Raw genomic sequence first — 12,492 nt, 5'->3', positions numbered from 1 at the left:
TATCTGGATACTAGTGATCATAGGATTATGGGTAGAAATGCACATCTGCCTAAGAAAACACTCTGTAATTATTATTAGACTTTTTAATTATGTGAAAGAGTGGCTTTCTTGTCACAAGAGATATTAGATAACTTTCAAGTTTTGCTCCTTAATACTGCAAGAAGGAAGTGTGCTGGAATCCTAGTTCTGATAGGAACTATCCATGTATCTTCAGTGGGGTCATCCTTGCTAGCCTTAGTTTCCTCATCTATAAAATGGGGATAATAATCACATTAAATCACAACAGTCAGGAACAGTGGTGATATGTATCAAGTGCCTGGCCCGCCGTAAATGCTGCATGAAGTTTCCATCGCTAAACTTACTGTTACAAAACCTCGTTATAAGTTATCATCTCTGTTACAAAACTTCATTATATGTCAAGCCCTGTGCTGGAATTTACAGTCCACTAGGAATACCCACATAGCAAGACATAATTACAATCCAGAGCGGAAAAAAAGGTTATGTGAAATATGAAAACAATTCTACAAGTACATCAAGAGAAAGCTAACTGCCTAGGTAATTATGAAGTAAAACAGAAAATTAAAAATAAACAAAGCTCAACTGCATTTGATTATTAAATTTGAAAGATTACAGTGGTGTTTGGTAAGCATTCTGAAATGTTTATGCTTGGTATGGTTGGGGAAATACAGACTTGTAATGCAGGTGATAATAAAAAGCAAATAGGCTTTGAAGTGAAAGAGAATATAGTCTGAGTATTAAATGCAATTTTATCTATGTGATCTTGGATAGTTACTGTGCATGCTCTGTGCCTCAGTTACCAGATCTGTTAGATAGAACTAATACAGCCCCTTCACAACATCAGTTGTGCGGGTGATGTGGGATAAAACATACAGGATCATATAGCAGTACCTGACACAGCTGGGTAAGCGCCGGATTCCTCCAATTGCAAGGTGACATGGTCTGTTTAGCAGTTATGATGCCGTTAGCTCCAATAATAGAAATATCTATCTAAGAGTGGCTTGAAAATCAGAATATTCTCATTATCTCACAAAATGAGAACCTCAAAGCTAAGTAAATAGAGTTGATTGACAGGGTTGTTCAGTGATGTCAGCAAGCACCCAGACATCTTCCGTGGTTCTGCTGGGAAGATCCTCAGCTGACTGGCGTCATCTTTCATCTGCCCCTCAAGATGGCTATTGCACCTCCAGATGCCGTGGCCTAATAAAAAGACATTCAGGAAGAAGGGAGTTTCCTCCTGTGGATCTTCTATTTGGTTTCCTACGATGCAGTGACTTCCAGATATTTTGGTCTCAGGACCGTTTTTCACGAAAAAATTACTGAGGAACCCCAAAAGCATTATTTATATGGATTATACATAGTGACATTTACAGTAATAGAAATCAAAACATAATTTTCAAATACTAATTTTTTAAATTAATAATCCCATTTTACGGCAATAAAGGTAACATTTTAAGAAAAAAACATTTTCTAAACCAAAAAATTATAGTTTTTTTAATTTAAAAATACAGTGAGAAGTTGCATTGCGTTTCATTTTTGCAAATCTTTTTAATGTCTGGATCAGTCACAGCTGGGTTCCAATCTCATCTTCTACACGCAGGCTGTTGGGATAGACTGTTTTGAGTGAAGTATATGATGAAAATCTGGCCTTACGCAGATATGGAGGTAGGAAAAGAAGGAGTATTTTAGTGGCCTTTTAAGATAATTCTAGAAATTTTTATTTTCTACTGAACGAAACTCAACAAGTAGTAGTTTCTTACACATTAGTTGCCATGCAGAATCTGAAACTATGTTGATGAAATTTTTGTCTCATTTTGTGTTGACTTTCTTGTACTTTGAATAGATACATTCCTCATGTACAACCTTATAACAACATGCATTGATTAGTTGAAAAATATTGCTCAATTGAGTTACTGTGGAACTTTCAAATGTCAACACATTTCATTATACAGTATCAAAAAGCAAATCACCAACTATCTCATCAAATCTATAATTATTGAGAAGCTGGCAACTTCATGGTAGAAGGTACAGGTCTTCAAAAAGTTGTATATTTTACTTATAATTTCAAATTTTGTTACTAGTAACAAATACTGTCAAGTCTTTGTCTCTGCAGTGGAAGATTCACTTTGCTCATTTTCACAAAAGTGTTTGCCACATAATCACGTTTAATTACTGCAGTTTGTCAGTTTCTCATTTAATTAGAAATGGCAGCTCTATGGACAGAGCGGGGAGTTCACCTTCTAACTCAGTCACACATGTGCCATCCCAAGCATAAGGCATGCAGAAACACTGAACATGTAGCTCCTATCTTGTAGCACACACTATTACAAAGAAATGTAATACAATTAATATTTTTACTGCTTCATCAAGGACATGCTTCAGCAAAACTGGTTCTCTCTTCCTTTTTTTTCCCCTCCTTCTTTTTTTTTGGCTGCAAGTGTGTGGTAGTCAATACAGTAGCTTCTCGGACAGCATGGTGACACTACCTTACCACCTTGCTTCACGTGAAAGAGCCATATGAAGCTTTCTTTTCACCCTGCATCCCTGCAAATGCCAACACAGTGACAAAGAGAAATAATGTATCATCATTATTTTGAAAATAATTTTGCCATCCTTGAATCCAGGAATAGAGTGAAGCTTTGAGATCTGCTGCTGAATTGAACAGGTAAAAAATTTAAAAATAAATAAATAAATAAATAATAAAAGCTTTAGTTAAGCAAACCTCTTCACAGAAGAAAGAAAATTTTATAGTCACGCGTTGATTGAATAAATCTCATTAAAACATATTCTCCCTGGATTAAAATATATATATATATATATATATATATATATATATATATATATATTATTTTTTAGCATAGAAATTTAGCCTACAAAAAAAATGAGAAAATTTAGTTGATAATTTTTCCATCTGGAAATAAATCCAGTTAATATTTTAGCAAACATTTTCTTTTCTTTCCATGCATTTATACTATTTTGCAATCTGCCTTTTTTTTTTTTTTTTTTTTTTTTTTACTTAACAATGTCTCATGAACATTGTTTCATATGCTTAAATATTTATGGACAACATCACTTTAAGTTATTCAGTTCCCCTTCTGACAGGACATCACATTCTGCCTGCAATGCAGTGGTGCCTGGTTGCTTTTTGAGAACCAATGGTGTGGTGCTTTAGGAATTCTTCCTTGTGATGATCCTGCTTATTGATGAAGATGCCACCCTGACAAAGGCTAACCGGTAGCCTCTGACAACTGCTGGTTACTCACAGACATCTCACATACAAGCTCCCTGTTCTCATCTTTTCCCTTCAAGTATTGCACATTTTTCTTTTCTTACAATTTCTATCACCAGCCCTAGGTGCTCTTACACCAGCCTGGCTGGGCAAAGCATCCTCCCGAGCTTTCTTCCACGAACTTCTTCCAACTGATACTCATCCTTTTCATATTGGCACAAACCATATTATTTGAATGATGTTTTTTCCTCCTCATCCTTTAAATCTTGAATTTGCCATGTCTCCCTTTAGCTCCTATGGCAAACCTGAGTGCCTCATCCTACACTTAGGCGGGTTCTGCAGTTGTTTCAACCTTTATTCTTGCTTATCTCTTCCTGGACTCCTGATTCCACTCCAGCCTGACTGAAACATAACACACGGCAGCAGACTGTGTTTTCCAAGAGTGGCCACAACAACATTTCCAGTTCTACGTGTTCTTCCACAACCTTCATATTTCCCCATCAAGAAGAAGCATCGATCGTCCCTCCTCTTGCAAGTGAGTGGGCTTTAGTGGCTGCCTTGATGAAGAGAATGTGGCAGGAATGCCACTGTACGGTTTCTGAGGCTGAGTTGGGAAAGGACACGTAGTGTTCCCCATCTCTCTCTGTTGGCAATACATCTGTGAAGCCCTGTACCAATATCTAAGAAGTCTGACTGCTCTGCAGCTACCAGGCTGGAGAAACACCTAGAAGTAGAAAGAGAATGAAATGCTCACAGAATCCCACCCAGTGCAGCCTCCAGCTGGCTAAGTCTTTCCAGCTCTGACCTGTAATTATGCAAACGCTTAAGGATTCCAGTCCTGGGTCTGAAGCTTCCCTGCTGACAGTGAGTGGAGCCATCTCTGCTGAGCCCTGCACTAACTGAAGATTCATGAGAAACATAAATGACTTGGCTGTTTAAACCATTCAATTTGGATATGGGTTTCAATGTAGCAAATGAAAACAAGGACACACATCTTGCCATTTGCCATTATTATACAACAGATAAGATTTTCCTTCTTTTTAATAATCAAGACTCAACCAAGCTTTAATACTCAGGCCTGACTCTGCATTTCTTAAGTAGCTATATACCCAGTTTATTTTCTGTTTCTTCTCTTTTTATTTCTTTTTAAAGTTATTGTTTAATATTTGACTCATACAAAATAATAGATTTAATATATGCATGTGAAGAAGCATAATAATGAAATGAACATTCATGAAGTAAATCATTACCAGTGCCATAATTTATATGTCACTATTGCCCTATTCTCACACCGCCAATAAAGACATACCTGAGACTGGGTAATTTATACAGAAAAGAGGTTAATGGACTCACAGTTTCACGTGGCTGGGGAGACTTCACAATCATGGCAGAAGGTGAAGGAGGAGCAAAGTCACACATTACATGGTGTGTGTGGGGAAATTGTCCTTGTATGAAACCATCATATCTTATGAGACCTATTGACTATCATGAGAACATCACAGGAAAAACCTACTCCCATGATTTTGTTACCTCCCGCCGGCTCCCTCCCATGACATGTGGGAGTTATGAGAGTTACAGTTCAAGATGAGGTTTGGGTGGAGTCACAGCCAAACCATATCAACACCCCTCTCAGAGAATTTCTGGCTTATTCTCTTTTTAAATATTTCATATGTATGTGTATTCCTAAACAATGTATTGGGTTTTTAGATATTATTATTTGGGGTTTGATAAAAATAGCATCATTCTCTCTGTAAGAATGTATACCTATCACTAATCAATCCACTTTATACTTTAAAATATACCCATGTTGACTTATGGCAGTGATTCATTTTTGCTTGTGTGTAGTAATCCAGTGACTGAATATACCTCAATGTCGTTTATGTATTCTCCAGTTCATGGGTACATGAATTGGGTCCATTTTTTTTTCCTACAGTAAACAGACCTATGTAAACATTCTTGTGCATGTGTCCTGGGCACATACATCTGAGAATAGAATGTGTCATATTTGAAATTAGAAATGTTCAGTTTTACAAGAATATGTAAAATTACTTTCCAAAGGGAAGGTACCAACTTTCACTTTCAACGACAAGATAAAATGGAGTCATCAACACTTGGCATTTGTTGGGGATCTTAGTTTTTATATATCTAGTGATTGCAAGTGGTCTTAGTCTATACTTAACTGGTTACTAATTATATACGTATATTTGTACTGATTATATATATGTATATACATGTATTTGTCTTTTGTGCCTTCTTTCTGTGAAGGGAACTGTTCAAGTCTTTTGCCTATAATTCTGTTGAATTTTATGCTTTTCTTATTAATTTGGATTAAGTGCTTACATATCAATATTTTGGGTATGAGCCTTTTATTTGCTTTGTGTGTCACAACTCTTCTTCCAGTTTGTGAATTGTCTTTTCATAATCTATATGGTGTGCTGACTTAGGATGATAGAAGTTTTGATTTTAATATAATCACGTTTTATGTCAATATGTCTTTCTTAAGGGAGATTGGGGGAATGCTTATGTAAGAAAATTGTTACCTTTTCAGATACCATAAAAATTTTCAATATATCTAGATGTCAATTTTTTTTATGTTTTCTCTTACATTTTGATCTTTAATGCATTAAAGTGATCTTTAGTTTAGTAATTATGTCTCAACTAAGCTTTAATACTCAGGCCATGCTCTGATTCCTAAGCAGTTATATACCCAGTTTATTTTCTGTTCCTTCTCTTCTTATTCTTTTAAAAAGTTATTTATTATTTGAGTCAGACAAAATCATATACTTAATATATGCATGTTATGAAGCATAGTAGTAAAATGAATATTCATAAAGCAAATCATGACCAGTGCCATAATGCATATATCAGTATGACCCTATTTACAACTGATCCCACAAAAATACAGCCTATCCTGATACTATTTACACAAATTAGAAAATCTAGAGGAAATGGATAAATTCATGGAAACAAAATCTCCCAAGATTGAACCAGGAAGAAAGTGAAAACTTGAACAGACCAATAATTAATTCTAAAATTGAATCGGTAATAAGAACAAAAACAACAACAACAAAACTATCAACCAAAAAGGACCCTGGACCAGATATGGATTCATGGATTCACAGCTGAATTTTACCAGTTTTACAAAGAAGAACTGACACCGATGCTACTGAAACAAAAAACTTGAGGAAGAGAGGCTTCTTCCTAACTCATTCTGCAAAGTCAGCATCAGCCTGAACCAAAATCTGACAGAGATAAGATGAATAAAAATAACTTCAGGCCAATATCCCTGATGAACATAGACAAGAATTATTAACCAAATACTAGCCGACAGAACCAAGCAGCACAACAAAAAGTCAGTATGCCACAGTCAAGTAGACTGTATTCTGGGATGCAAGGCTGGCTAAATATATACAAATCAATAAAGGTGATTTACCACATAAAAATAAATAAAATCAAAAACCACATGAGCATCTCAATAGATGTAAGGAAAGCTTTCAATACAATCCAACCCAACATCCCTTCATGATAAAAATTCCCAACAGACTAGGCATCGCAGAAACACACCTTAAAATAATAAGAGCCCTCTACAACACATTCACAGACAACATCATACTGAGTAGGCAAAAACAGGGTCATACATTTTTTATTTTCCAATTTGACAACCTTTGTCTTTTAACTATCCTATTTAAATTAGTTACAATTAATATTTTTTAGAGACAAGTTTGCCATTTTATTGTTTATTATTTGTTACCTCTTTTATTCTCTTATATTCTTTGGATATTTTCTTTTAGATTATTTAAATAATTTGTCTCCATCTATTGAGGTTTCGACTATATCTCTTTTGTAGTTTTTTAATGGTTTTCATTTAAAGAACATTCTTTAGCATTTTTTTAAATGACAGTCAGCTGGTGACAAATTCTCTCTTAGTTTTCTTTCATTTGAGTATGTTTTTATTTCACTTTTATTCCTGAAAAATAATTTCACTGGCTATAGAGATCTGGGTAGGCAGATTCCCTCCCCCCACCCCGCCCCCAGCACTTTAAAAATGTTGTCCACTTCCTTCTGGCCTTCAATGTTTTAGATGAGACGTCTCCAATTATTTATATAATTGTTCTCCCTAAAGATACATGTAACTTTTCTCTGGTTGCTTTCAGATTTTTTTCCTTAAGTTTTCAGCAGATTTATTATGATGTGTCTGAGAATAAATGTATTCGAATTGGTCCTATTTGGAATTCATTTACAAATGCCTTGATGCAAAAGCCTCTGAGTTCCAAAGTAAGTGAGCAGCACCTTCCAATCTCAATCCAGATCTGACCTCTGTGAAAAAAAAAGGGGGGAGAAAGAAGGAGGATTGGTTAGAAATCCCCTTGGACTGTTCTAAGTTCCAAGAAATGTTTGTCCAAGGCAATGGTTGTTCTTGAACCAAGGTCATCAATTGCTAGAGTTCTACATCTTGCAGCTATGGGCCTGAATTAGTACCTTCACCATGTCCCTGAAAAGGACATGAACTTTTCATGCTTGGTTACGGGCTGGGAGCAGCTCCTAAGTATAGCAATGGCACAAATACGTTACCGAATCCAGAGGAACAGCAACTGGAATTGTTGATTATTTATGCTCCTTGCAGCGGGAGATCTGAGCGCTACAGTTTCCTGGCTGCCATATTGGATTTACTTTGTAAAATATCATGCTGACAGCTGTGTGGAGAGTAGCACACAGGAACCAGGGAAGGAGAAGGGATATTAATTAAGCTATAGCAATAGTAAAATTACAGACTCAGTGAAAGAGTACTAATGAGCGATAGTGTCAAAGTTGAGAGAAGAGCTCAAATTTGAAATATATTTTTAAGAGAGGGCCAACAGAATTTTCTAGAGGCACAGCTTTTGTATACGGGTTACTGGATAAAGAAAATGTGGCACATATACACCATGGAATACTATGCAACCATAAAAAGGATAAGTTCATGTCCTTTTCAGGGACATGGTGAAGCTGGAAACCATCATTCTCAGCAAACTGACACAAGAACAGAAAACCAAACACCACATGTTCTCACTCATAAGTGGGTGTTGAACAATAAGAACACATGGACACAGGGAGGGCAACAACTCACACTGGGACCTGTCAGGGGTTGGGGTGCTAAAGGAGGAACAGCAGTGGGTGGGGGGATTGGGGAGGGATAACATTAGGAGAAATACCTAATGTAGGCAACAGGGGGATGGATGCAGCAAACCACCATGGCACGTGTATACCTATGTAACAATCCTGCATGTTCTGCACATGTACCCCAGAACTCAAAGTATAACAAAAATAAATTTTAAAAAAAGTCAAGAACCACCCAGATTTTCAGCTTAAACAATTCAGAAACAGACATACATTGATAAGCTTCAGGTTATTTCAGAATTAGAGGAAGAAAGAAGAAGACAGAAATAGAAGATATCAAATATGGAATTCGGCAATGTTTATAAACAGTTAAGATTTAGAGGGTGTGAGGAAGAAAGGCTCCCTAAAGAATACATACTGTTTTGAAAAAGTGATAGAGGAAAATTAAAGGTTAACATGAATGTGAAAGAACGAGACCCAGGGGAGTGAGGAGACTGGCAATTGACTGGTAGACCTTTATCATAGACAAAGCTGAGGTTTTTCACTGTCTGGGTCAACACAGCAACCTTATATGTGTGTGTGACATGACACTTAATTGGCAGCCAAAATGCAATCTAACATTGGAGCCTTTCATGAAAATGAATCCTTAGCAGCTCGGATTTTTCAGAATTAAAAGAGTCCTCAGAGATTCTCACTCCAGCCTCTCAGTATATGGGTGGAGAAATTGAGGCCAGGTAGGGGTGAAACATAATCCAAAATCACAAAGCCCTTAAATCTCAAGAACAATAAGCCCAGTTCTTATGACTGGTCTCATATTTTCTCTCACTTCTAAATCCAGGCAAGGCCTCCTGATCTCCATCCAACGTATATCATGCTAGGCACTCTGTTCGTGAGAGTGTCTCCGGGAAAGAAGTTAATCTATTATGACCAGGACTTCTAACATTCTACACATAGACAGTAGTTCACCAAAATGAGTACAGTCCTAGAGGATCTGCAAGATAATGGAGGAGAAACGGGCTTTTCTCAGACATTCAGGTCCTACTGCTTCCTTGCCAACTTCCTGTCCAGCCCTGAATAATAATGTGAGCATCAGAATCTCTCCCATCTTATTTCAGTGTTCAAGTCCTACTAGATTTGGTGTCCAGCTGTCATATCAACACTTCATAAAGATTTCCTACTTTTTATCAACAGAAACAATCTGCTTCTTTCTATAGACATAAAATGGTGTCTGTATTTCTCTTAGAAGTCAACTTCTGTCTTGTGTTAGAATTGCTCTGTATAATCCTTCTCTCCTCTCTGTTCCTCAGCTTTGCTTTTGTAACAAGCAGCCCCACAGTCTCAGCAATGTATATTTATGTCTCATTCATGTTATAGGTAGGCTGCTGGTTGGCTCTGCTTTAGTTTTCAGCTCTGTGGGTTGGAGCTGCGTCTAACGTCTTCTCATTCTGAGAACTGGGCTAATGGAGCAGCATCTCTTTGGGATACACCACTTTCATGGAGGAAGGCAGAAGAGTGGTGGAAGAAACTTTCCATGTCTTTTAAAGCATTTGCTTGGACAGTATATATTTTTTTGTCTCCCATACCCTACTGGTCAAGTCCAAAGTCAATGAGGTATGAACTTTATGGCTTCCACCAGATGGAAAAGCAAGTCACATGGAAATGAGCAAAGTTGTTTGCAGAAAAATTATACAATAAATCATGTCTTGCCTACCTAGTTTTGGGCCCTTAAAAAGCAGAGCCTGAAAACAGTCGCTTTCTGACTTTCATAAGTCATATGGATAATGGATAGTAAATGCTCAGCCACTGTTTGGGTAATGAACAAACATTCTTCAAAAACGACAAGGCAGCCTATTGTCATCTGAAAAATCTTCAAGCTATCTAGATTTTTTATTCCCCATTTATTTTTATCTCCAGCCAGTTACCACTTTACAGTGAAGGAAATTGTCCTGATCCTAAAATTTATCCCAAGTATTATACATTACTTTTACAAAAATATAGAAGACAACGATAATAACTAAAATGTGTATGACAGTTTCTAATACAGTTAGTGTGCTTTCTCCTGGTAAATCAAGTCCAGAAAGCCGTGTTTTAGGCCCTTTATCTCTCTGAGTCTTGGTTTCTGCTGTGAAAAGCATGGTTTGTCTAGGTGGTCCCCAGGCTTCTCTGCACATATCTTGGCTCTTAGGCTGCTTGAGGCTGCCATAGGACTTACAAGCAGTCAACTTCTTTAGGAAACCACAGGCACAGGTAATTTTGATAACACTGGCCACAGCCTGGCTGTGTCATCTCAGTCAAGCCTCTTTCCTTTCTGTGCCTCAGTTTCCCCATGTGTAAATGGAGAATGTTTGTCAAAATAATCTCATAACTGCATTCCATTAGAAATAATTTGGATTCCTAATATAATTTTTATGATTGCAGCTAATCATTTTGAAAAGCCGAGGCATGGAATTCACTCTGATTTGCTCAATCACGTTGGCCAAAGTGTTTTATTTTAGTGGCGTGACCCAGTAAGAAAGAATAAGTTTGATTGCTCTGCTCTGGTTAGCTGTATATTAGAGTCAAATAGCCACTGGAATTCTTCTCTTCGTTTTCAACCTCTTTGTGAATTGATGGTTCCATTTTTGTCCTGAGAAGAAGATAGTTTTGTCTATGACAGGAACCGGCTGCTCTAGAGACTTCCTGGGTGGGAATTTGGGTGGATTGCTCTTTTCTTCTTCTCCAGTTTGTGAAAACACTTCAGTTTGAGCAGAGCCCTCTGTGTCTCTGAGGGTGCATTTTCCCATCCTCACTCTATTGCCAATAGCAATGGTAATTATTTCTAATTCAGATCTCTGAGGGCAAATTCTTCCTCTTGGTACTAACTGCCAAATCCTCCCATTCCAAGAGCAAGTGAATAAAGGACCTGATGAAGACTTCAAAGGAGGAAAGCCTAACACCAGACAATTACATCTGCAGAATGCAGTAGAGCCTGACCCTGTTTGTATCACGTTTGGTCTGTGTACCTGAGGCACTTCTTCCTGGGTAGCTGGTGCTGCAGAATATTCTCTTGTTGACCTAAATACTCCCATGCCCATGCACCTTAGCATAGCCACAGCATAAGATTGACCCACTTATTTCAGAACATATTTCTTCACCTAATAGTATGCCTCTGAATTGTCTCAAGAACTTTATCACATACTCCTGGCCCCTGGCCCAGAGACTGTAACACAGTAGGTTAGTTACCCTGATAGAAATTTAAGGAATTTCCAATGTAACTTACCACACATTGTTTCATAAGGAAGGTAATATGTTGTGCATTATGTTAATCTAATTTTACATCCATAACCTCACCTCTGAGTCTGAGGACTATAGCAGTCCTCACCCCAGTTCTGGGTTTAGCTGTCTTCTGTAGCACATCCCCATAGTGAGCCTGACTCCAAGGCACCAGCCTATCAGCTCTCTGCATGCTGCTGCTCTCTGCAGCACTTCCTGGGCTCTCTGCAATACATGCTTCCAGATAGCCAGCTGCGGTTTCTATTCACCCTTTCAAAAACACGTGGACCTACCTTTGAGTAGAAATTCTTGTGTTTTCCCAGAGGAACTTCCGAGAAGATACGGGATTTCAGTTGAACAAACAGGTAGTGGGAGGAGGAGGAAATTAGAAGGAATAGCCACACTGATGGAGGAGAGAGCTATGGAGGTAAAGAATGCTGCAGAGACCAGGAGGATGTGATAGTGCGGATGTATAGAGCTGATGTTACTTCTGCCAGGGAGCCTTCCTTGATTCTCAGCTGGAAGTCAGCTTTTCCTCAGCTGTACCCTGACAACACTTTATCTGCCTTCTTCTGTGGCGTACAAAATGCTCTGTTTTGCAATGTCTGTGCTCTTGGAATGTTTCTACCAATTCCTAGTGTACCCCCTTAAAAAAAAAAAAAGCAGCATCATGTTAGCCATGTGGTTAAAAATATGCACAGGTTTTAAATCATAAAGTCCAGGTTTTGGGTGTAGGACCGACTACTTAGTACTTTTGAGACTTTAGTTTAAAGTCTCAATAGACTATTTAAGTTTTGGTTTTCTTATCTATAAATTGAGAATAACAACAACATTAAACTCAATGATTGTTAAAAGAGCGTATTGAGACAACATAGGTATACGTAAAGGCTTCACTC

This window comes from Saimiri boliviensis, chromosome 2, assembly GCF_048565385.1.
Source record: "Saimiri boliviensis isolate mSaiBol1 chromosome 2, mSaiBol1.pri, whole genome shotgun sequence".
NCBI classification, from domain to species: domain Eukaryota; kingdom Metazoa; phylum Chordata; class Mammalia; order Primates; family Cebidae; genus Saimiri; species Saimiri boliviensis.
Note: the sequence above shows the minus strand (reverse complement) of the source record.